The sequence below is a fragment of the Schistocerca gregaria genome, chromosome 9 (assembly GCF_023897955.1).
Source record: "Schistocerca gregaria isolate iqSchGreg1 chromosome 9, iqSchGreg1.2, whole genome shotgun sequence".
NCBI classification, from domain to species: Eukaryota; Metazoa; Arthropoda; class Insecta; order Orthoptera; family Acrididae; genus Schistocerca; species Schistocerca gregaria.
The window spans coordinates 199,626,122-199,652,491 of NC_064928.1; the positions used below are offsets into that span (position 1 = coordinate 199,626,122).

Consider the following 26,370-nt stretch of genomic DNA (forward strand, 5'->3'; position numbering starts at 1 on the left):
CAGACGTCCTTAAGCCGTCGGCACACGGACCGTTCTGTCGAACGTCAACGTTGAGCAGCTGAAATACGATGCATGATCGCAACGCACTCGAGCGGTTGTTGAGGGATGTTTCTACTTCGTAAATGACACTGTTTTCTCAACAGGCGCGCGTAAAATTCCAACGGCAGCTCAATTAAAACGCACATTTACTCCATCGTCCAAGAAAAGGAAAGTACCATGTCCAGTCAATAAGGACACAGGCTTATAAAAGTTCCATTACAAACAGTGCAGCACAAATTTGGAATACTTCTCCGCATAAGATAAACATTATTTCATAATTCCCACATTTTAGTAAAATCCCAAGGTCGGTCATACTTGATCACTGTTTCTACCCAGAAGCAGAATCTCTGCAACATGTCAATTACAAAGTGTAAAAGAAAAAGGAGCAAAATATCTTTATACAAGTAGCGCAAGCTGTCCTGTAGATTAAGCCAATCGAACAGTCACCCCTCAAAAAAAGGTGAACTTATATTTACATAACATCAAATATTATAGCATAAACTAATAATAAAGTATCAGAACCTAATAAAAACGCGAATGTTAGGGGAAAAAATATGGGAGTGTTAGGATGCGAACCATCGCCCTAACGAAAATTCATTACACAACAGCCACGTTATTGATTACGCTGTTTTTTCTTTTTTTTTTTTTTAATCTCATTTTGTTCGGTATTGTTCGTTGCGTCTGCTCGGGGCGGACATCGTAAGACATCCGTTTAAGTTCGTTGATGATAGATTAACCCAGTTTTTCTTATTACAGAGGGCACGTAACCCTCTGACCGAACACGCTGAGCTCCCGTGCCGGCTCTTCTGCTTAATCATTGTGTCTCACCCCTTGCTAAAAACGTTAATATAAATAATTATGATACTAATTGAAATTAATTATAATAAATTGCACCAAGAACAATGCGTTTTGGGTGGATCTTCAGTGTGCCGCTGCCTTCAGGAGAGCATGCTCTCATAATACGTTACAATAATTCTTTTGCCACGAATATGATGTTTCTCATTATTTTATTGCAACGAATCCACAGTTAACAACGGGTCTTCAAGTGCTTCTCAATTTTCTGGTGCTCAGAAACGGCATGTATACGTATAGGCTTGAAATGAATGCCAATAGGGCTGACGGCTTTACGGCTGCGGTCACAGTGGCACCAATATCGGTGGATTTAGCCGACGACTGACATCGGCCGGTCGATTAGAATCAGTACGTCACTACGTACGCGGTCACAATTTAGCCGACCTCATTGTCCGAACGTTTGTATTTCGGACGACAACCGGCGAAGTTCAAATCAATTTGTTTTTTTCGGTCATAATGACCGACACGACACGAAACATGAACTGTGAGAAACTGGCAAGTTTAAGTGAAAGTGGAGTTTATGGCATATTGAGAATAAAAAACTTGGCTGGTATGCAGTTCGTAATCTGTGGACTGAAATCGCAGGTTTATTGGAAACAGCAAGTGGGCAAAGTCTGTATCAGAATTTTTAGGTGTGGACTATAACCTTAAAAAATAATTTGTTCGAGTGGCAAGGATAGATTACCTTTTGCTTAAAGTTACTGTAGTGGTAGGTGGACATCAGTTGTCTACAAATTATTATTACTGCTTACTTGCGGTGTTTTTATGGCAGTGGTGTGGTGATTCTGTTACTTGAAGTGGTTTGCAAATATGGTGCACGTATGTGTTTCCACTTTTCAATATGTTAGATGTTCAGAGAATCTTACACTAAACTCTGTTTATCTTTCACACGTATAGCGAATAACAGTCATTGAAGGTTAATTGACGTATCCCTGCACAACGTTAAATAAATGAATAAAAAATTCGTTTAGGCTCCTTATTGTAGAGGTGTGATTCGAGATCTGTTAAATAATCCAATTCTCACATTAAAGATGCAGTTCTGGTTCAAGTATGACCAGAAGTGACACTTTGACGCTTGACATCTGCCGATTACGTCTTTCTAATAAGCCTATACCATCTTCTGAAAAGAATAGTTTCTATGTTTTTGTGTGATATGTTAGGTGTTATTTAGGAAGCTCTATATACTAATTTAAAATATAATTTTTTCACTCTTGCACCCTAAATTCGTGTACTACGAAATTTTTAGTTTCTTCTATACCGAATTTTGACTCCTCCCGTCGCAGGTTCGAGTCCTTCCTCGTGTGTGTTGTCCTTAATGTAAGTTAGTTTAAGTTACATTAAGTAGTGTGTTAGCTTAGGGACCGATGACCTCAGCAGTTTGGCCTCACAAGACCATACCAATTAAAGCTGTGCAAGTGCACTAAGAGACACTTAGTATTGTTGAGTTTCTTTATTAAAGCAGCACTCAAACTGAAATAATACTGCCCCAGGAATGTTGTTACTTCCTTTCTCAAATACACAAGGCAAGTGTTTAGAAAGCAGTAAAGTGTACTAGAATCTGATTTTCTGAATATCCTGCCAGTACTGTATTAATCTGCACTGTTTTTAGAATAAAGTGAGCTTCTGTGAAACTACAAATGTACCTGTAATTAATTAGACAGTACATACTTTTTTTTAAGCACAAATTTTATTCATGTAACATGTAACAGAAACATGTAGTTTCACCACGTAAATGAACCATTATGTGCCGGCCGGTGTGGCTGATCGGTTCTAGGCACTACAGTCTGGAACCGCGCGGCCGCTACGGTCGTAGGTTCGAATCCTGCCTCGGGCATGGATGTGTGTGATGTCCTTAGGTTAGTTAGGTTTAAGTAGTTCTAAGTTCTAGGGGACTGATGACCTCAGATGTTGAGTACCATAGTGCTCAGAGCCATTTGAACCATTATGTGCTCACAACCTCACTAGGAAAAATTCTACAGACTGTAGTGGCACATCCTGCCACTGTAGCATAGTAAAACACACTCTGATCAACGTATTTTGAAAGGATCATTAGTGCAGTGCGTCACTGAAACATCGTATGTTCGTAGTATACTCGTATAAATCTGTAGAACATCGATTGTGGCCCGTTAGTTTCTACTGACGTTAATCGTTGGTGAGAGAAGGAAAGTGGCATCACGAAGTTAAAGTGTTTTTAACTTTTGTGGCATGGTGTTTTTCCCTTCATGTGATATATTCGCAAACTCGTCTGGTACTTGCAGTAACTGAAGGCAGAGACAGATACGGCTCGTTTACATGTATCTTCTAACAGCGAAAGCCACACTGGAGCACTCGTTTCGAAGCACAGAGGCATCTTGGTATCCATTGCGTCCTTGGAGATTGAAACGAAACCTAATACATATATAAGATACATTCTGGCCTAACTAAACCTCCTCGATCCCGTCAACAACTGACGAATGAGATCGGCGGCACCCGTGACCAAGCTGTCGGCCGATGTAATCGGACAACTTTCGGTGACTGCGTCTGACGACAGCTGTCGGTGCCACTGTGAACGCAGACTAAGCCGTCGGCACATGGATTGTGGCTTCGAACGCCAACGTTGAGCGTGCAGAGTTCAACGTCTTGAAGAACGCTCAGAAATTCGCATTTGAGTGGCAGTTGTCAGGATCAAATCTCTCGCAAATCACACTGTTTACGAAATGGACAGGCGTAAAATTTGAAACGCATGTTTCCTGCCTTGTCATTACGTTATTCACGATTATCTGTCTGGAGTATACATAGATAAAAATTTCAGTATCCATGTTGTCTGGAGTATACATAGATAAAAATTTCAGTATCCATGAACATGGTATAAGTCAAAAAGGAATGGACCATGTACAGTCAATAGGAATATATGCTTATAAAAGTTTCATTACAAACAGTGCGATTGGATTTAAAATATTTCTCCAATAAGATAAAAAATATTTGATAATTATCACCTTTTAGTAAAAGACTAACATCATTCTTACTTGATTACATTCAGTTGCAGAACGTTTACAAAGTGTGAAATACAAGACTCCAAACAAGAAAGTATAAAATAGCTTTATGCCAACTAGAACAAGCCGTCTCGTAGACAAAGCTGATCGCAGAAACTCCGACTTTTTACTTGTCGTGTAAAGTATTAAATACACTACGTTATTGCAACTAATTTCAGAGCTTTCATTTCCAATATGTCTCATGAAACAACTTTTAATTCGCATTTATTGTGTTATTCAGTCTGAAGATTGGTTTGACGCACTTTTTCGGGCTATTCTATCCTGTCCCAGCCTCTTCATCTGCGAATTTCTACTGTAAGCAACTCTCATTTGAAACTAATTTATGTAGTTGATCCTTGGACTCCCTCTACAACTCCTAGATGCCTCAGGAAGTCGCATTTCTAACGACCTCTTTTTTTAGTCAATTGGTGCCATAAATTTCTTTTATGCCCAGTTCGCTACACAACCTCCTCTTTTATTACGGCATCTACCCGTCTGATCTTCAGCATTATTCTTTACCTCCACATTTAAAAAGCCCCTATTCTCTTATTGCAATGTCACTGGCAAACCCCATTTCTTCTTCCGGTCTTTAATATCCTTTCCAGATTTTTCACTTTTTTTCCATTACTGCTGGCCCTTCATGCCATTAGACTTTAACCTCTGCAATCTGGTTTGCGTATAAGTTGTACGTAACCTTCGCTCCTTTCTGTAATCGATGTTACTAAATAAACAAATTTGTCAGCTGATTTAAGTTTATTACATTTAATTTCGAATATAAGGCGTCCTCATTTTTGGCCTGCTAACAGTCATAATTTTTTAACTTTATTTTAGGATTATTTAGAATTATGAATCAATAATTGTGGGAATCAAGACAAAGAAATTATCAATAGTCCACAAATCTTGCTACGGTATAAGCTAAAACGACGACGGAATATGAGACTGCACTTTACCAGGTGGTACGAGAGATTGGCTTAAAAAAGGTACAGCCCCGCAGACCTGAACCTTAAATATAACGACCATGATGATGATCTACATCTACATGTAGATCATCTACATCTACATCTACATGACTACTCTGCAATTCACATTTAAGTGCTTGCCAGAGGGTTCATCGAACCACAATCATACTATCTCTAAACGAAAACCTAAACCTTTCTGTTCGAGCTCTGATTTCTCTTATTTTATTTTGATGATCATTCCTACCTATGTAGGTTGGGCTCAACAAAATATTTTCGCATTCGGAAGAGAAAGTTGGTGACTGAAATTTCGTAAAAAGGTCTCGCCGCGACGAAAAACGTCTTTGCTGTAATGACTTCCATCCCAACTCGTGTATCATATCTGCCACACTCTCTTCCCTATAACGTGATAATAAAAAACGAGCTGCCCTTTTTTGCACCCTTTCGATGTCCTCCGTCAATCCCACCTGGTAAGGATCCCACACCGCGCAGCAGTATTCTAACAGAGGACGAACGAGTGTAGTGTAAGCTGTCTCTTTAGTGGACTTGTTGCATCTTCTAAGTGTCCTGCCAATGAAACGCAACCTTTGGCTCGCCTTCCCGACAATATTATCTATGTGGTCCTTCCAACTGAAGTTGTTCGTAATTTAAACACCCAGGTACTTAGTTGAATTGACAGTCTTGAAGAGTGTACTATTTATCGAGTAATCGAATTGCAACGGATTTCTTTTGGAACTCACGTGGATCATCTCACACTTTTCGTTATTTAGCGTCAACTGCCACCTGACACACCATACAGCAATCTTTTCTAAATCGCTTTGCAACTGATACTGGTCTTCGGATGACCTTACTAGACGGTAAATTACGGCATCATCTGCGAACAATCTAAGAGAACTGCTCAGATTGTCACCCAGGTCATTTATATAGATCAGGAACAGCAGAGGTCCCAGGACGCTTCCCTGGGGAACACCTGATATCACTTCAGTTTTACTCGATGATTTGCTGTCTATTACTACGAACTGCGACCTTCCTGACAGGAAATCACGAATCCAGTCGCACAACTGAGACGATACCCCATAGGTCCGCAGCTTGATTAGAAGTCGCTTGTGAGGAACGGTGTCAAAAGCTTTCCGGAAATCTAGAAATACGGAATCAACTTGAGATCCCCTGTCGATAGCGGCCATTACTTCGTGCGAATAAAGAGCTAGCTGCATTGCACAAGAGCGATGTTTTCTGAAGCCATGCTGATTACGTGTCAATAGATCGTTCACGTTGATTTCATTGATGCGATGAGATATGTACGACAATCATACTACAATATCCCTGTGGAGCAAAATAAAGTACGTAGGTGTCACCTGCAATAAACAATGAAGATCTTACTCACAGTACGTTAATGTTCAAGAGTAATGTAAGAACTCTGTGCTTCTGTCACTAGCCAGATCCTCTGACTGCAGCGCAAAATTCGAATCCGCTGTTGTTGGAGGCTACGTCTCAATTCGTGGTGATGTTTGGTGCGTTTCTGAGATACTACCTGCCTGCAAGTTTCCGTATGAGCCCACTGCTCACAACTAGCATCTTCTAGAGAAAATAGGCCATAAAAGTTTCGGATTCTTCTTAGAAAAGATATTATGACTTCTAGAAGCTCGTATTTCATGACTTCTTCAAGTACTGATGTTGAAATTACTTGCTGTTATCTGTTTCAAATTTTATTCGTTTGTTGTGTAATTATCAGAAATTTGCTGTACCCCATGCATTCCGTTGATGTAATTTCTTTGTGCCGTTATACTTTTATATCCACCAGTAAATGCCAATCATATCCGATGTTCTAACATCGCGGCGTTGTCGCACAGTGACGCGAGTGTGTTATGTAGCCCTTCACAGTAAAGTATGTTGGGCCATGTGCACCAATGACCCAAAAGAATGTCAATCATAAGGGCCCGGATTAGATTCCCGGCTGGGTCTGAGATTTTCTCCGCTCACTAAGTGGTTGTTGTGTTGTCCTAATCATCATGATTTCACCCCCATCGACGCGCAAGTCGCCGAAGTTGCGTCAAATCGACAGACTTGCACTTGGCGAACGGTCTACCCGACGGGAGATCCTAGTCACACGACATTTACATTTTATTTAACGTTGTGCTCTGTCGTCAAATCTGCCACAAATCGCTGCCTATCCTGGATTACACAGCGGGGACTTCGTCTTGTGACGAGACGTGGTCGTCCAGCACCATACGGCCTACTCATTATTTCACCATCCATCAATCACTTTCCACAGGTACTCATGACAGTAGTATGCCAACAGGCGACCAGCATGGCCGTCTCAGAGAGTACCCTTTGCCAAAACCGCTTATATCAGTGGATTTCCGCATTTGCAGCCCGTTTCTTCGCTATAATGAATGCTCATTCTTCTCTTGCGCTTCCATTCTTTTCTTACTGCATCACAACTTCACCAGGAGGCATTCAATCTTGCGATGGGCAGTCCCCATTATGTTTTGGCTCATCATTGTAGCAACAAGGGTGCGTATACCACGGTGACTTTCTTACGTTTCTCAAGTTATTGAAGCGTCTGTTTCAGATTTGCTTCAAGCAGTGTGGAGAATGATACGTGCGAATCCTAACACTCGATATGTGGAATATAACATACTGTAAGCAAAACAATTGTTATTGCCTGTAGATTGATAACGCACAAGGGGCGAAATTAGATAAATTGCAAAATATTGAAATAAAGTGTTTATTTAAAAATAAATTGTAGAAAAAATGCACTGGATAAACCTTAATACTGGGTGCACATGGGACGCCTGTGCGTTATGCAGCTCTGCAACACAGAATAGCCTATTGGGCAGCATACAACGAGGAGCGCTAACACCACGTTGATTTTCTTACATACCACAAATTTTGAGGACGTGCGCTGTTGTTGTTATTTTAGTCTTTCTTACGAAAATTGTTTCATACTTCTTCCTTCCTGTGGCAGCCTCTGCATCTCTGCATCTCTGCATAGCTACTGTCATCTACCTCCACCTGAACCTGCGTTCTTAGTTGAACATGGGTCCCTCTCTATAATTTGTATCCCCCACAATCTACTCCATTACGAAATTATGTAGCTTCTGATGATTCAATATTTGTCTTGTCAACCTTCACTTAACTAAGCTGAGCAGTACTTGTCTATTTTCCCCGATTCAGTTCTGCACCTTTCCAATAGCTATCCAATGTGCACACCTCGTCTTTCTGTAGAGCCAACGCTGCTTTTCTTGTTTCCAAGGAGTTCACATGTTTCCTCCGTATATTCCTTTAGTTTCTTCAGTCCACTTTTTCCCTGGTCTAGTGCTGACTTCATTGTGTTGCAGTACTTACCATTTGCTAATGTTTTTATGTATGAGTTTCTGTTAAAAATGACTTGTGTGAGCCTTTTTTTGTTTTTTAACTCCTAGTCCCCAGGCACGGCTCTGAGTTGTTCTGTGTGTGTCGCAGTTGAGTTATTAGAATTCTGTGTGTGTGCCCATAAGATTTCGACCTTCTTTATCTTATATCTGCGGCGAGTTGCGATAATTTTTCGGCTGTTTTTCGGGATTGTAGTTCGTATCCATCTTCTGATCCATGGTGATTGAATATCTTTGTTAGAATTTTTCATTGTTGTTTTGCGATATCTTCCAGATAACGTTCTCTGTGGAGCGTAAGCGTTTCGCTAGCAGACAAGCATTCAGGCTTGATAACTCTCTTACCGTCCCTGCCTTTAGTGTGTATGGACATCCAGTTTTTCTTATAGACGTTATAGGTTTTACCATAAGTTCTCGTAACTATTTCCTTCGGAAGTTCCGCACCATTATTCCACTACCAGTGGGTTCAAGGATTGCGGTTAGTTGAGACAGCCATTTGATACCAATGAAGATAGGCACAGCACTTGGCCGGCCGGTGTGGCCGTGCGGTTCTAGGCGCTTCAGTTTGGAACCGCGTGACCGCTACGGTCGCAGGTTCGAATCCTGCCTCGGGCATGGATGTGTGTGATGTCCTTAGGTTAGTTAGGTTTAAGTAGTTGTAAGTTCCAGGGGACTGATGACCACAGATGTTAAGTCCCATAGTGCTCAGAGCCATTTGAACCATAGCACTTGCCAAGACTGTAAACAAAAACCTTTGTTAATTTTGCCTTGTACTGACACTCTAGTCTGAAGGTTAGGTTTTTAACTTGGAACAAGTTTCATTATTAAATAAAGTAAATTAGTGAAAACTTGTGACTGGTAGCGGTCTCTGAAAAACATTTTCGTATTTTTGAAATAGTCACCATCGATAAACAGTCAATATCGCTTTAAATTGATATTTACTGCAATTAGCTCTCAGAAAACCGTTCCAAATATTCTTATGGAGTTGCCAACCCATTTGCTTCTTGTCGCATGGCACAAATTGCAACTGTTTAAAAACTTCTCTCATTGTGAACCGATAAACACACTGGTTTTCATTTTTTCGAAACTAGTCCTGGGAATCTTCTGATGCAAGTAAATAAATCCATAACAGTTTACATAATGCACGATTATCCCAAATTTTGTTTGTAGTTCCGGAAGCAAAATTTCGCTTCCATGTACTAATGCTTCGCGCACAATACCTTCCAAGTAATCGTTACCGCTGGGCTACCGTCACACTAACACGACAATAGCTTTAATCCTCACTCATATTTCATGCTGTCCATTCCGTTCTGGGTGTTCCACATATTTTGATTTTTTTAGCTACGAATCACATGCAATGCGTCCAATAGAACATACGAAATAAAAGTTCGTTCGTGCTCTCAGAACACCGGCAACCAGTACAACATGTGATCCGTAATTTTGTATTAAACACGCACCACCACGTATCCGCTACCTCAGTGCAGTGCTGTTTGTGTACGGCAGCTGACCTTATCAACAAATTAATGGTAGTAAGGTACTTACTGATAATTTATTCTAGTTATCAAGCTTTGCCCGCAAATATCGCAGGAAAATTGGGTCTGAGGTTACCAGCCGTGGATAGAGATTTAAAGTTCTCCAATCTTTAACTGTTCGGCTGAAAGAAACTGCATCGAACTAATTTAACCAATAACTGCGCTCTTTAATGCAGAAGATAATAGCTGAGCGTGAAATATACGAACTTTGGCCTGCTTCTCGCTAATTGGCTGCCGTTTTATTGCCGTACCTTCAACATGGTGTATTATCTCCAACCTGTAGTTAGTTCTAAATAGTGTGCAAAAGGATTTGTGGCGCTGCAGTTCAGTTTAATACATGGATTCTTATAGGTGGTTGGAACATACAGAAAATGCACTTTCGTGTGCGCTTTGTCTAATTCCAGGTCATCCCAGCGAGTGATCCACGTAACATTTGATAATGACATTGAATGTCTCGAAACCAATAATGTAAATAAACAAACAAAGAACCTCAATCACTGGCTGTCGAAAGAGAATTTGTATTTATGAATGAAGAGCACGTGACACTGGTGTAATATTCTGCAATATCTGAAATTTTACAAACTAGTTTTCGACTGCCATGCCACTGACAGGTACACAGATAAATATGTGTACAAGTAAAATTTTAGTGTGCGCAAAGATTTCAAGCTAGTGAAAGTACAGAAAATAGCAGCTGGTTTCCCAAAATGACAGTTGTTAATGTTGGATTCAGGACTAAAGCGAGAGGAATTATTTAAGTAAAATGTGATATGAAATTACTGAACTTAGGTAAAATATTCAACACATTAACTAATGAACTACACAACATATTACAACAATTTTTCTGCGAGGAAACGTAATTTGAATATAATGTAGTGGAGTTTGGTTACATATTCCAAGGAGTTGAGTGAGGAAGATAATCCCTAGTAGCTCCAATATCAATAACAGGTAAAAAAATTACAAGTGGGACTAAATAGGGAAGGAAGCAAGTACAGTTACACACAGTAATTTGTTTTTAGGAGGGCTACTGAAAATACAGTAGCTGAAAGAACTGATAATTTGGGCTTATGATTAGGAGGGATAATTTACAAAGTAGTTTCGACGGAGTTACTAGCGGTGTCTGCAGTTAAAAATGGCATGTAATGCTGCCATACATGATCATTCAGTATTAATCTTGGGCAGCTAGACAAATGTACAATAACTTCCATTTTTCTTCATGTCAGTAGTTCCAGTTTCCAGTTAAAAAATGTTATTTTGTATAGCTAAAGTTGTTTCACTTATCTGTTCAGTCTCAGTTGTAACGTTTTATCTGTTAGCAGTATTGGACCTGTTAAGGTCTTGTTCAGTCAGCTGCCTAGAACATTTCACCGAAATTCCCTACACACTCTTCAGCTTACTTTTCGCATCAGAAAATTTCTGTAACCTGATTTTAGTCCTAAATTTAAGTATAAAAGTGGTCATCTTCAGAAACCAACAGAAATAACCTATAGAGACTATAGTTTAAAATTTTTGAACCCATAGAAATTCAAAAGTCACTCAACCTTATTTTTGTAATTGATGAAGGCACAATATTCGAAAACGGGTAGGTAGAATAACAAAAATGAAAGAATTTTACACCAATGTTGTGTGCTTTTTCATTCATAATATTGCTAATATGTTACACCAAGAACAAACGGGACAGACAATTTAAAAAATTTATTCTCTTCCTAATAAGCGCGTACAGCAATACTCTGATGTCTTCTCGGATATGTTAATAATTTATTTTCTTTGATTCTCTCAATAATTACATTTACAATAAAATAGTTACTATTAGCTCCTAAAATTCAGTTTGTTTTTAACGACTTCATAAATTTCTCCGCTTTTTGCAGCGGGTATGTTTCAGAATATAATTTATGCAGTTTTACTTAATATCTCTTTCCGTTTTTGCTAAATGAGTAAATGGTGTCAGCTCTAGCAGACAGCGGAAGTGATCAGAAGCGCGACTAATTGCCGGCTCTGTTCGTTATTTTACGAAATGAAACGGAGTAACGCAATTTAGTGGCGCAATCTAGCGAAAATCACCGCTGTAACAAGGATTCCCATATTCATAACAGTTTACTATACATTAGAACTTAATGTCCTTATGTAAAATGGGTTTTTATCGCTGTAATTTTGTTTTTTAACGATATGTAGAAAATCTAGTCATTCTTTGCATCATACTGCGTTACTAAATATCCTGCAAATCCTCTATTAACGAAATTAATTGGCGTTATTTCTACGGATTCGCCGACTGAGTGCCCTGCTATTACCGAGTACTAACGCAAAAGGAAATCGATAGTTAATCTGGTCCAAAAATTTCTCTAATCATCGTATTCAGCCCAAAGAGGGTGACTCTAGCTAATTAAAATGTTGTTATAAAGCTAGTTCTACTGCGTAAAATGAACTGAAACTCAGCTTAAAACGTTCTGATAGTGTAACTTTATGGCCGTAAAATTGGGGTGGAAACAGTGGAAATTTTTAGATGCCCATGATAATGAGACTTTAAAATAGAAAAATAAGAATTTAGAACTCCTAAAACAGCTTTGTGTGGCTACATTTTTAAATTTTTTGTAAATTTCCTGGGACAAAACTGCTGTTGTCATCGGTCCTTAAGCTTACACACTACTTAATTTAAGGGCAACACACAGCTGCAAAATACCAACGCGAATTCCTTACAGACGAACGGAAAAACTGGTAGATGTCGACCTCGGGGAAGATCAGTTTGGATTCCGTAGAAATGTTGGAACACGTGAGGCAATACTGACCTTACGCCTTATCTTAGAAGAAAGATTAAGGAAAGGCAAACCTACGTTTCTAGCATTTGTAGACTTAGAAAAAGCTTTTGACAATGTTGACTGGAATACTCTCTTTCAAATTCTAAAGGTGGCACGGGTAAAATACAGGGAGCGAAAGGCTATTTACAATTTGTACAGATACGAGATGGCAGTTATAAGAGTCGAGGGGCATGAAGGGGAAGCAGTGGTTGGGAAGGGAGTGAGACAGGGTTGTAGCCTCTCCCCGATGTTATTCAATCTGTATATTGAGCAAGCAGTAAAGGAAACGAAAGAAAAATTCGAAGTAGGTATTAAAATCCATGGAGAAGAAATTAAAACTTTCAAGTTCGTCATGACATTGTAATTCTGTCAGAGACAGCAGAGGACTTGGAAGAGCAGTTGAACGGAATGGACAGTGTATTGAAAGGAGGGTATAAGATGAACATCAACAAAAGCAAAACGAGGATAATGGAATGTAGTCAAATTAGGTCGGGTGATGCTGAGGGAATTAGATTAGGAAATGAGACACTTAAACTAGTAAAGGAAATAAAAACTTTGAGGTTCGCCGATGTTACAGACAGCAAAGCACCTGGAAGAGCAGTTGACGGAATGGACAGTGTCTTGAAAGGATGATATATGATGAACATCAACAAAAGCAAAACGGGAATAGTGGAATGTAAACCAATTAAACCAGGTGATAATAAGGGAATTAGATTAGGAAGTGAGACCCTTAAAGTAATAAACGAGTCTTGCTATTTGGGAGCAAAATAACTGATGATGGTCGAAGAAGAGAGGATATAAAATGTAGACTGGCAATGGCAAGGAAAGCGTTTCCGAAGAAGAGAAATTTGTTAACATCGAGTATAGATTTAAGTGTAAGGAAGTCGTTTCTGAAAGTATTTGTATGGAGTGTAGCCATGTATGGATGTGAAACATGGACGATAAATAGTTAGGACAAGAAGGGAATAGAAGGTTTCGAAATGTGGTGCTACAGAAGAATGCCGGAGATCAGATGGGTAGATCACGTAGCTAATGAGGAAGTATTGAAGAGGATTGGAGAGAAGAGGAGTTTGTGGCAAAACTTTTACAAGAAGAAGGGACCGGTTGGTAGGGCATGTTTTGAGGCATCAAGGGATTACCAATTTAGTATTGGAGGGCAGCGTGGAGGGTAAAAATCGTAGAGGGAGACCAAGAGGTGAATACACTAACCAGATTCAGATGGATGTAAGCTGCAGTAAGTACTGGGATATGAAGCTTGCACAGGATAGAGCAGCATGGAGAGCTGCATCAAACCAGTCTCAGGACTGAAGACCACAACAACAACAACAACAACAACAAGGACAACACACACACCCATGCCCGAGGTATGACTCGCTCGAACCTCCGACGGTGGGGGGGGGGGGGGGGGGGGGGCGGTAGGGAGCCGCACGAACCGTGGCAAGGCGACCTAGACCGTGTGGCTACCCCTTGAGGCATACATATACTTCGGATCATTGATAAGCTTGGAGAGAATGAAATCATTTGTTCTGTTTATCTGATGATCTCTCCGACCGAAACGCGGTAAGGTGTATATTCAAAAAAAGTAAAACATAAACGCAGTAAATGGACAACGATAATCATAAGTCATAGATGACAATGATCGTGGACTCTTACTATGACGATGTTTTTGTCATTCATAGAAAATGCAGTATTGCGTCAGCAGTTTGAAAAATTGTCAAGAAGGTCGTCGCGTCACTCATCACGCTGCCAACGGTTGTCGGCAGTCAACGCCCCAAGAAAGGGGTGGATTCATTGACGGCCTTTGTGCCTCACCTTGAGGCCTTTTCGTGCGAATCTGAGCTGCGGTGTGTTTGAAATGTTTTCCTCTCCCATCCGAAATAAATCGGAGTGATTTCAACAGCCGGCAGGTGTGACCGAGCGGTTCTAGGCGCTTCAGTCTGCCTCGGGCATGGATGTGTGTGATGTCCTCAGGTTAGTTAGGTTTAAGTAGTTCTAAGTTCTAGGGGACTGATGACCTCAGATGTTAAGTCCCATAGTGCTCAGAGCCATTTGAACCATTTGATTTCAACGTGGTCGTCATGGTTGTGGCCTGCATCTCAGAGGCTTCAAAAGAAGGTGTCAAATGTGGGTAATAGGGGCTGTGACGACCTCTTCAACATGTGATACGTCTACAGTGGCATCGGGGAGAACTGTGGTGAAATTTGGTGCCAATGTGACATCATTAGCCCACGTAACACCTCCTATGAACTTCTCAGCTGTGGCCTTTTCTTCCACATACACTGTGTGATCAAAAGTATCCGGACACCCCATAAATCATATGTTTTCCGTATTAGGTGCATTGTGCTGGCACCTACTTCCCGGTACTCCATATCAGCGACCTCACATCGTGAGAGAGCAGAATTGGGCGCTCACTGACTTCGAGCAAGATCAGGTGATTGTATGTCACGTGTGTCGTACATCTGTACGCGAGATTTCCACACTCCTAAACATCCCTTGGTCCACTCTTTCTGAAGTGATAGTGAAGTGGAAACGCGAAGTGACACTTACGGCATAAAAGCGTACAGGCTGAACTCATCTGCTGACCGGCGACAGTTGAAGAGGGTCGTACTGTGTTGTAGGCAGACACCTACCAAGACCATCACTGAGGAATTCCACACTGCTCCAGGATCCACTGCAAGTAATATGAAAGTTAGGCGGGAGGTGGGAAAACTTCGATTTCATGATCGAGCGGCTGCTCAGAAGCCACACATCACACCGGTAAATGCCAAACGACGACTTGCTTGGTGTAAGGAGTGTAAGCATTGGACGATTAAACAGTGGAAAAACGTTGTGTGGAGTGACGAATCACGGTACACATTGTGGCGATCCGATGGCAGGGTGTCAGTATGATGAATGCCCGGTGAAAGTCATCTGCCAGCGTTTATACTGCCAACAGTAAAATTCGGAGGCAATGGTGTTATGGTGTGGTCGTGTTTTTCATGGAGGGGGCTTGCGCCCCTTGTTTTGCGTGGCTCTGTCACAGCACAGGCCTACATTGATCTTTTAAGTAATTGCTTCCCACTATTGAAGAGCAATTCGTGGATGGCGATTGCATCTTTCAGCACGATCGAGCACCTGTTCTTAACGCACGGCCTGTGGCGGAGTGGTTACACGACAGTAACATCCCTGTAATGGACTGGCCTCCACAGAGTCCCGACCAGAATCTTATACAACGCCTTCGGGATGTTTTGGAACGCCAACTTCGTGCCAGACCTCACCGACCGATATCGATACCTATCCTCAGTGCAGCACTCCATGAAGAATGGGCTGCCATTCCCCAAGAAACCTTCCAGCACCAGACTGAACATATGCCTGCGAAACTGAAAGCTGTCATCAAGCCTAAGGGTGGGTCAAACCATACTGAATTGCAGCATTACCGAGGAAGGTGCCACGAATCTATAACTCATTTTCAGGCTGGTGTCCGGATGCTTTTGGTCACATAGTGTATGATGACACCTTCCTATCTGAAGCATTCTCGAGCGAAAGTGTGACATCGGACAGCTCCACGCTTTTGTACCATTACAGAAGGAAGTTGTAGGCACTTTTGAGCCAAATTTCAAACTTACTCGTCACAGTGAGAGACAATTACGGGGCCTCGAAAAAGTGATCCTTTAATGGCGACAGTTTTATTAGAGTGGCACGCAACGGCCGTTTTGTGTGGCCCACCAAGAGAAGTCGTACAGCTGTTATAGCAGACTAGAGGCGCCGCCTGCTGACCTCGTGCTCTTCCCGCGTGAGCTCAGAGCAGCCGCTGACGTCACACTGTTTTCTAACTGGGCGTCTCTTCTTGCGGTTCTCCCACTCCTCGTGGCCGGTAGACCTTGAACCAAGCCGTCGGCAAAAATTTATCGCCAGTGGCAGGCTGGAGGGGATGGGTGCAGCAGATCGTAATAGGCGACATCATCTGGTGACCTTTCCTCATCTGAGTATCTTGTGTCTGTTTTCCTTACTGATTTCGGAATCTCGAAGGGCATTTCTTATACGACGGCGAGTCATAAAGTGAAGCAAATTGTTGAAAAGCATCTTTTAACTGAAAATAAAAACTGTGAGGAACTAACATCGAAGCGCCAAAGAAACTGGTACAAAAATGGTTCAAATGGCTCTGAGAACTATGGGTCTGAACATCTGAGGTCATCAGTCCCCTAGAACTTAGAAGTACTTAAACCTAACTAACTAAGGACACCGCAAACAACCATGCCGAGGCAGGATTCGAACGTGGGACCGTAGTGTTCGCATAGTTTCAGACTGTAGCGCCTAGAACCGCGCGGGCCACACCGGCCGGCGTAGTGGTCAAAGAATAGATACAGACAGATAAAGTCTGCTGCAGCCGGTATAAACAAATCTGAACTGAAAAAAGGGGGCGTATCATTGTTTAGGAAATGATCTCTCTTTCCTATGGGTACGCACCAAAAACTGTGTGCGGTATGTCACAGGTCAGCCGGCTCGTCTGAAATCAAAACTGAGTTGTCGTTAGCGAAGTATATAAGATTCTTTAGGGGTTGTAACTCGCTTAAGTTAGTTGGACCATAGGAAACAAAATTGATGGATCGGAATAAAAGTGGTACAACTGCCAGACAATTTAGTTAGCTTGGTTGGAAACAAGGAATAATGCCAATCGGTTCGGTAGATTTGAAGTTACCGTACCGCACGATATTTCGAGAAAAACGCGTTTGAAGTTTTGACTACATATAAATGCAATATTATGCAACTTACGTTCAATCTGCTATTCCTGGTCCATAAATAAGTCCTTCCTCTTCCTCACAGAGGAAGTTCTGCTCGATCTGGGCCATCCGGCATAAAGACCCAGGATGAAGTCCATCGTTGTCATGGTCTTCAGATTTGCTGAGTATCCTTCGTTGAAGCTGCTCACACCCACGAAAGTCGCAGTCTCCACAGTCTTCGCACCAGAATGCAAATGCTTGGGGGCTAACTTCCAAACACACCCAATCAAACTTTCATTTGAATTTTGTGTGTTTCCAACCAAGCACCGGTACAATAATTCGACCTCCGAAAGGGCCTCCTAAATCGGATGAATCACTTTTTGAACTTCTTTGGAGAGCGTTGGTGGTGTTGATATTCATCCAGATGTCCGGTAGCCTCTGCAATGCGCCACTTGCACCAACCAGTTTCCCCAGCTGGACAGTTTTGGTGTTGTGGTTGTCATCCGTCGAACACTTTCGGAAATACGTTGCCCAAATTGCCTTCTTCGTCTGTTCCACTGAATTGGAATGCCGTCGGATTGCCAAGCCGTAGTACGTCGTAAGCTCCTTCATCAGTTGATCACTTGATCCTTGGGCAAGCACATAGAATAATTTTTCGCGGCTACAAAGTCGAAATTCCAGAAAAAAAACTGGTGCGTGAAAAGGCCGATTTCAGGCAGGTGCATTTTTTTGTTCGATCGCGAATAACAAACGTTTCCGTTCCGTATTCTGAAAAACTGTTTCAGGGCTGGATTCTAAACCCTTTTATGGAACCAAAAATGAAATTAAAAAATTGATTTTTCGAAACAAAAGATAGTAATCATCTCCTTACACTTATACACTGCTGCCATATTCTGATGTCTGATGCTGTACTTGGGAGGGGGGGGGGGGGGGGGGGGTCTGTAGAAGTTTTAAGGAAGTGCAGAAAATTCATAACTTCCCTACATTTTAAACTTGGTGAAGCAGAAAAAAACAGGAGGCATTACTTTCTTTCTGGCCCAAGTGTTTTAACATCGGTGCATGAACAAAGTGCCTGCTGCGGAGGCTCATATGCAGCAAGGTTCGCTGAACGGTCTTTGAGGAGACACTGTTGGTGGCCCCTTGATTCACCGAGGCGGTCAGTTGCTCAACAGTTACCCGTCTACTGTCTGCCCCTGGTAGCTGAATGGTCAGCGCGACGGAATGTCGTACCTAACGGCCCGGGCTCGATTCCCGGCTGGGTCGGAGATTTTCTACCCTCAGGGACTAGGTGTTGTCCTAACCAGAATCATTTCATCCCCATCGGCACGCAAGTCGCCAAAGTGGCCTCAATTCGAAAGACATGCACCAGGTGACCGGTTTACCCGACGGGAGACCCTAGGCACAGGGCATTTCCATTTTACACTCTACTAGCCCGCAGCCGTCGTTCACTCCTATTATCTATAGCCCGTTGTACACCTCAGTATCCCCATCGCCGTTTTCGGATAGCACCATTTTGCCATTCACGGTACACTTTAGTTTATAAAAGCTGTTTCGGAAATGCTTCCCGTCATAACCTGAAAACCAATGATCACATCCCTTTGCGCGACGGATAAATCGCTCCGTTTTCGCATTACGACAACGGCTGCACTGTTTTCCGCGTCCTCCCTCCCTGACAAGCTTTGTATACCCTTCACTGCTAGTGCTGCCACCTGTGAGTGATTACTGCACGCTGACGTCGAACATGGTTGGTGGTCAGAATGACATTTCCACTCTCCAGCGGAGCGTGCGCTGATATGAAACTTCCTGGCACATTAAAATTGTTTACCGGACCGAGACTCGAACTCGGGACCTTTGCATTTCGCGGGCAAGTTCTCTACATCTGAGCTACCGAAGCACGAATCACGCCCCGTCTTCACAGCTTTACTTCTGCCAGTACCTCGTCTCCCACCTTCGAGTTCGAGTCTCGGTCAGGCACACAGTTTTATTCTGCCAGGAAGTTCCATGGTTGGTGGTCGCTGTTGACTGGACGGTCTAGATAGAGGGTCCCGGAGGCCGGCCATTAAACGCGGCAGCCGTCGTCAGCGCTAATGACGCGGACCTTGACGGTGCCTCACGCTGCCTGTCGATCGCTTCCGCCCTCATTACGGGAGGCGTGCCACCGTCAGACACCCGTCATTACCGCCTCCCGGCACTTGACCCCGTCACAGCGACGTGGCTTCTAGCGGCAGGCGCGGGCCCTGGTCGCTCACCAGTGCAGCGGATACACACTGGGGTGCTCTCAAAACTTCGGATCCTGCTACTGTGAATGAGAACTGACTTTTACAAAAAACTTTTATTTTTCAACATAATCTCCTTTACCATTGATACATGTCACCCAGAGGTGCTCCACCGACATTATTCCAGCTCTTCAACTTGTCTACAACAGCAATTTTGGATGTACAAAAGACACTAGCCGGCCGCGGTGGTCTCGCGGTTCTAGGCGCGCAGTCCGGAACCGTGCGACTGCTACGGTCGCAGGTTCGAATCCTGCCTCGGGCATGGGTGTGTGTGATGTCCTTAGGTTAGTTAGGTTTAAGTAGTTCTAAGTTCTAGGGGACTAATGACCACAGCAGTTGAGTCCCATAGTGCTCAGAGCCAAAAGACACTGACCAGCCAGGAACACTTCGAGTATCGATTTTGGTCTGTTTACTTCCGTCCGCATTCTTGCAGTATGTATATATATATATATATATATATATATATATATATATATATATATATATATATATATATATATATATACTAAAATGGTATCTGTTGTTTCAGACATTTCGGAAAGAACAGATACCATCGGTGACCATGCAGCTCGTTAGAATGCTCAGATGGATAGAGCATCTGCCATGTAAGCAGGAGATCCCGGGTTCGAGTCCCGGTCGGGGCACGCATTTTCATCTGTCCCCGTTAACGTATGTCAACACCTGTAAGCAGCTAAGGACGTTCATTTGATTGTAATTTTATTCTTGCTGTATCTTATACAGGGAAATATTTTACGTGTGGACTACAGTTGCGTTTAACCAAAACTATGTTTCTAAGTTTTTATGTACTGCATAAAAGAAATAGTGAATGATAGGATTAGGGGTAGTGTTGATAGTATTGGCAGGGAAAGAAGCACAGACGAAAGTGTCAGGTAATCTAGGACCCTACAACTTCTCTTTGTTTGCCGGCCGATGTGTTCGAGCGGTTCTAGGCGCTTCATCCGGAACCGCGCTGCTGCCATGGTCGCAGGTTCGAATCCTGCCTCGCGCATGGATGTGTGTGATGTCCTTAGGTTAGTTAGGTGTAAGCAGTTCTCAGTTCTAGGGGACTTATGACCTCAGATGTTAAGTCTCATAGTGCTCAGAGCCGTTTGAATCGTTTTTGAACTAGTTGATGGCGCAGCATTGAAAGCTGCAGTTATTTGCGAAAGGGTTGCACTTCTGTCACGTTGAACGATTCTCTTCGCTCGTCGTTGGTCCCGTTCTAGAAGGATCTTTTTCTGGCCACAGTGATGTCGGAAATTTGATGTTTTACCAGATTCCTGATATTCACGGTAAGCTCGTGACATGGTCGTACGGGAAAATCACTACTTCATCACTACCTCAGATACGCTGTGTCCCATCGCTCGTGCGCCGACCTTCAGACTCACTTAAATCTTGATAATCTTCCCTTGTAGCTGCAGTAGCCGATCTAAAAACTGCGCCAGACACTTGTTGTCTTATATGGGCGTTGCAGACCGCAGCGCAGTATTCTGCCTGTTTACATGAATACGCATGACTATACCAGTTTCTTTGGCGCTTCAGTGCATTATGTTTGTGTGTATGAACTCTTATTGAATATATTAATCAGTTAGAACTCATAACTTTTATTTATAGTCGTATTCCTAATCCCGCTGATTAAATAGCTAGTACGATTTTCTTTCAGTGAAGACAGGAATATTGTGGACTTGCAGAGTGGAATTATGGTCAGTATCTTCGCGATCGCTTTCTGGCTGGCCACAATATTAGTTTTCAGGCTCTTGCAAACAAGGGCGAAGAAGATTATTTAACCCGCCGCCCCACAGTGTGTGGAAGTTTTCCAGTTGTATTATACGCAGAGACGAAGTGGACAGGTTGTGTGCTTAAGTTGCGAGAACGTGAGTCACTGCGTCTGTCTCCAGTCACTTCACTGGCCACTCCACCCTGACGAGCTCAATTGGCGAGCGCCACACAGCCAGAGAGGCTTCTGTCTGTGGCAACAGGCCAGCGCCACGCTATGGCCACTCAGAATACGCCAGCTGTCGCAGGTCAATGCGAATAGCAACGCAATCGCGTCACGGAATCGCTGTCGGTGTCACGGAAATGCTCTCCAAACTGCGATGGGTGACATTACAGGAGAGACTGGGCGTATCGCGAGAACCTAACTCACAAATATTCAATAGTCTGTAATTTTTTCATTGCAGTGTTTCAAAATCTTTGAAAGAAACGGATGGGGATGACAGATCATGTTTGGGGAACATACCGGTTGATCAAATAGTCAGTATAAATTTGGAAACTTAATTAACCACGGAATAATGTATATAGAGAGGAATGACATGGGGCTTTATTAGAACCAAAAAAAAAACAAAAAAAAAAGTTCACAAAATGTGCGACAGATGGCATCGTCTGGTGATGATCGTGTGCTCAGCCGCCATTTTCGTCATGCTTGGCCTCCCAGGTCCCCAGACCTCAGTCCGTGCGATTATTGGCTTTGGGGTTACCTGAAGTCGCAAGTGTATCGTGATCGACTGACATCTCTAGGGATGCTGAAAGACAACATCCGACGCCAATGCCTCACCATAACTCAGGACATGCTTTACAGTGCTGTTCACAAAATTATTCCTAGACTACAGCTATTGTTGACGAATGATGGTGGATATATTGAGCATTTCCTGTAAAGAACATCATCTTTGCTTTGTCTTACTTTCTTCTACATCTACATGTACATCCATACTCCGCAAGCCACCTGACGGTGTGTGGCGGAGGGTACCCTGAGTACCTCTATCGGTTCTCCCTTCTATTCCAGTCTCGTATTGTTCTTGGAAAGAAGGATTGTCGGAATGCTTCTGATTTCATCCTCATGGTCTCTTCGCGAGATATACGTAGGAGGGAGCAATATACTGCTTGACTCTTCGGTGAAGGCATGTTCTCGAAACTTTAACAAAAAACCCGTACCGAGCTACTGAGCGTCTCTCCTGCAGAGTCTTCCACTGGAGTTTATCTATCATCTCCGTAACGCTTTCGCCATTACTAAATGATCCTGTAACGAAGCGCGCTGCTCTCCGTTGGATCTTCTCTATCTCTTCTATCAACCCTATCTGCTACGGATCCAACAGCGCTGAGCAGTATTCAAGCAGTGGGCGAACAAGCGTACTGTAACCTACTTCCTTTGTTTTCGGTTTGCATTTCCTTAGGATTCTTCTAATGAATCTCAGTCTGGCATCTGCTTTACCGACGATCAACTTTAACTGATCATTCCATTTTAAATCACTCCTAATGCGTACTCCCAGATAATTTATGGAATTAACTCATTCCAGTTGCTGACCTGATATTTTGTAGTTAAATGATAAGGGATCTATCTATCTTTGTATTCGCAGCACATTACACTTGTCTACATTGAGAGTCAATTGGCATTCCCTGCACCATGCGTCAATTCTCTGCAGATCCTCCTGCATTTCAGTACAATTTTCCATTGTTATAACCTCTCGATACACCACAGCATCATCTGCAAAAAGCCTCAGAGAACTTCCGATGTCATCCACAAGGTCATTTATGTATATTGTGAACAGAAACGGTCCCATGACACTCCCCTGAGGCACACCTGAAATCACTCTTACTTCGGAAGACTTCTCTCCATTGAGCATGACATGCTGCGTTCTGTTATCTAGGAACTCCTCAATCCAATCACACAATTGGTCTGATAGTCCATATGCTCTTACTTTGTTCATTAAACGACTGTGGGGAACTGTATCGAACGCCTTGCGGAAGTCCGGAAGTCAAGAAACACGGCATCTACCTGTGAATCCGTGTCTATGGCCCTCTGAGTCTCGTGGACGAATAGCGCGAGCTGGGTTTCACACGACCGTCTTTTTCGAAACCCATGCTGATTCCTACAGAGTAGATTTCTAGTCTCCAGGAAAGTCATTATACTCGAACATAATACGTGTTTCAAAATTCTACAACTGATCGACGTTAGAGATACAGGTCTATAGTTCTGCACATCTGGTCGACGTTCCTTCTTGAAGACGGGGATGACCTGTGCCCCTTTTCCAATCCTTTGGAACGCTACGCTCTTCTAGAGACCTACGATACACCGCTGCAAGAAGGGGGGCAAGTTCCTTCTTGTACTCTGTGTAAAATCGAACTGGAATCCCATCAGGTCCAGCGGCCTTTCCTCTTTTGAGCGATTTTAATTGTTTCTCTATCCCTCTGTCGTCTATTTCGGTATCTACCATTTTGTCATCTGTGCTAATTATTGCTATTCTGATCTGCCGGAAATTTTGAACTTTTGTATTTTTTTGTTTCTAATAAAACCCCATGTCATTCCAAGCATGTGTGTCAATTTGTACCTCTCTATCTGCATTACTCCGTGATTTATTCAGTTTTCAAATTTATACTGACTTTTTGATCACCTGGTATATTAGGGACAAAACGTTCGCTGACGCTTCCTGGAGACGCTAGATGTCATTTCGTATTGGTTATGCCCCCGAGAGGCTGCAGCCGTAGGCACACTGCGGCGTACGTATGCCTTGTGTGTTGCCTATAATTCAGTCATCTGCCTCGTATCAGTGACTAGGCTCAGCGGAATTAAAATTATTGATTCATTTCTAAAACATCTTCATCCGCTAAGAGACACTAATCCTCAAGGTTTTCTTGTTGCAAATTATTCCATCAGTTTACTGGAATAGTAGATGCTGCTAGTTCGGTGAGATCGCGCCGTCTGAGCGTCAGCGAATACTAGATGGCGTCTACCGTCGCCGGGAAACGTCAGCGAACTAAATTTCTTCCCTTTGACGTAATCTACCACCCCTACACTCGACTTTCAAAAACACACTGCATACATAATTATATGTACAAATTTTGTTTCAATTTATTAAAAAATGGTTCAAATGGCGTTGAGCACTACGGGACTTAACATCTGAGGCCATCAGTCCCCTAGAACTTAGCACTACTTAAACCTAACGAACCTAAGGACGTCACAAACATCCATGCCCGAGGCAGGATTCGAACCTGTGACCGTAGCTGTCGCGCAGTCCCATGCTGTAGCGACTAGAACCGCTCGGCCACACGGGCCGGCTCAATTTACTACACAATGCGCTTGTACGTGGGCATCCTGGAAAGTAACGCCTCAGATTTTTTTATGCGAAAACTCTCAAAGCTTTTCAAGTAAAACAAATGTTACTAACATCTTACATCTTTGGTATAGGTTCGGAGTCTTCCATAGCCGTTGTCATTTTGGGCAAAACAGTTTCGGGTATCGAACCGGGTCACTGTAAACTACTAATACAATTAAACGTCCGACGTTTCGACCGGCTTGCTGCGGTCCTCATCAGGTCGTTTCACGGCTGTATACTAGTGAATATCCTCCTTTAGACACTGTATTTTAGATTATCTGATGGATACCGACGTCACGTATCTGAGGTGTCACTGCACATGTTGAAGACGTTGTTATGGAAAGGTGGTTGACAGTATGGTAACTCTCTTACAGTGGTTTCCAACCCGGGGTTAATTACCCGCTAAGGATAAAAAGAAATTTTCTGAGCTGTAAAAACTGAAGGATTCCATTCTGTTTGTCCCGAAACTAAATTATATTCAAAGAATCGTTTCTGTTAACAGAGTCTTGTTACACTCTAATATAGATTATACAAGTTAACCAATAATTACTTCTTCTCAACTTGTATCATCAATGCGGTGGAGGTTACAGGTTCCTCACATAGTCCACCCACTACAAACATACGCTGTGCTTTGTCCCGTACATGGCTGATGATGAAAGTGGACCATATACGTAACAAATGCAAACTATCTCAAGAAAATGCCTTCTCCAAGTTGTAGACAGTACCTGCAGTATTGTAGAAATTGCTTCATTACTCGCTTAGAAACAGATAAATGATTTAATTGACAGCACGACACAGCAATAATTACGTAAGTGCTAGTATAGTGCTGTACACAGTTTTAATATTATTATTATTAGACTGGTTAGACGGAAGGTGGTCCAGTTTCTGCCAGTTCCGAAGTGAGGAGGGCAGCAATGAAGTGATTTACGAACAGTAAGTATATTGTACGCGTCCGAACTTGGTTAATCTTATGTGGGGTTTCAGTGTGCTGGTTAAGCAAGTGCCTCAATGGAGAGGAGTAATCCAGGGGAAGCATCTTTTGTAACAAGTGGCTAGCCTCACTGAGTATAGTTTACATTCTTTTCTAAGAAAGAGTTGTAGGTAGCACTTGCGGTAGGTTAGGAATTCCTTCGTCATTCATTCTAACACACACAACACATAACACATGCGTGCGCGCAAACTAAACATCATTCCATCATTTAAAAAATAAAAGTGTTCCAAGAGAATCGTTTCATTCTATAGTTTAGTTAGGCGCTGAAGTTGGTGGTGATATGAGATCGTCGCTATTGTTATTACTGGTAGTAGGAGCAGGTCACAATTATGCATCATACTACACTTAACAAAAAAATGGCTCTGAGCACTATGGGACTTCACTGCTGAGGTCATCAGTCCCCTAGAACATAGAATTACTTAAACCTAACTAACCTAAGGACATGACACATATTCATGCCTGAGGCAGGATTCGAACAGGACTGTAGCGCCTAGAACCGCTCGGCCACTCCGGCCGGCTTACACTTAACATGTTTAGTTAGAAATGAAATAAGTATTCTGTTGCAAAAGCAAAATTTTACTTATCCAAGTGATAAACATTCTTTTGCAAAAGACTTCATCTTCTTTATCGAAGTGACAAACATAATTGAAGCAGCAACTAAGGAAAATCGGGTGCAGATGTTAGCAATATATGTATTTTGAATTACTCGTGTTTCTCGACTATCCATAAAATTTTGGGTTCGCAATAACCCAGACAATCGCAA

General features: G+C 42.5%; 1 protein-coding gene across 1 annotated transcript in view; it reads left to right on the top strand.

Annotated features, from left to right (window-relative positions):
- LOC126292035 (amyloid-beta-like protein) overlaps nucleotides 1–26,370 on the top strand; it is a 1,795,419-nt gene that overhangs the window by 837,181 nt on the left and 931,868 nt on the right. The window lies entirely within an intron of this gene.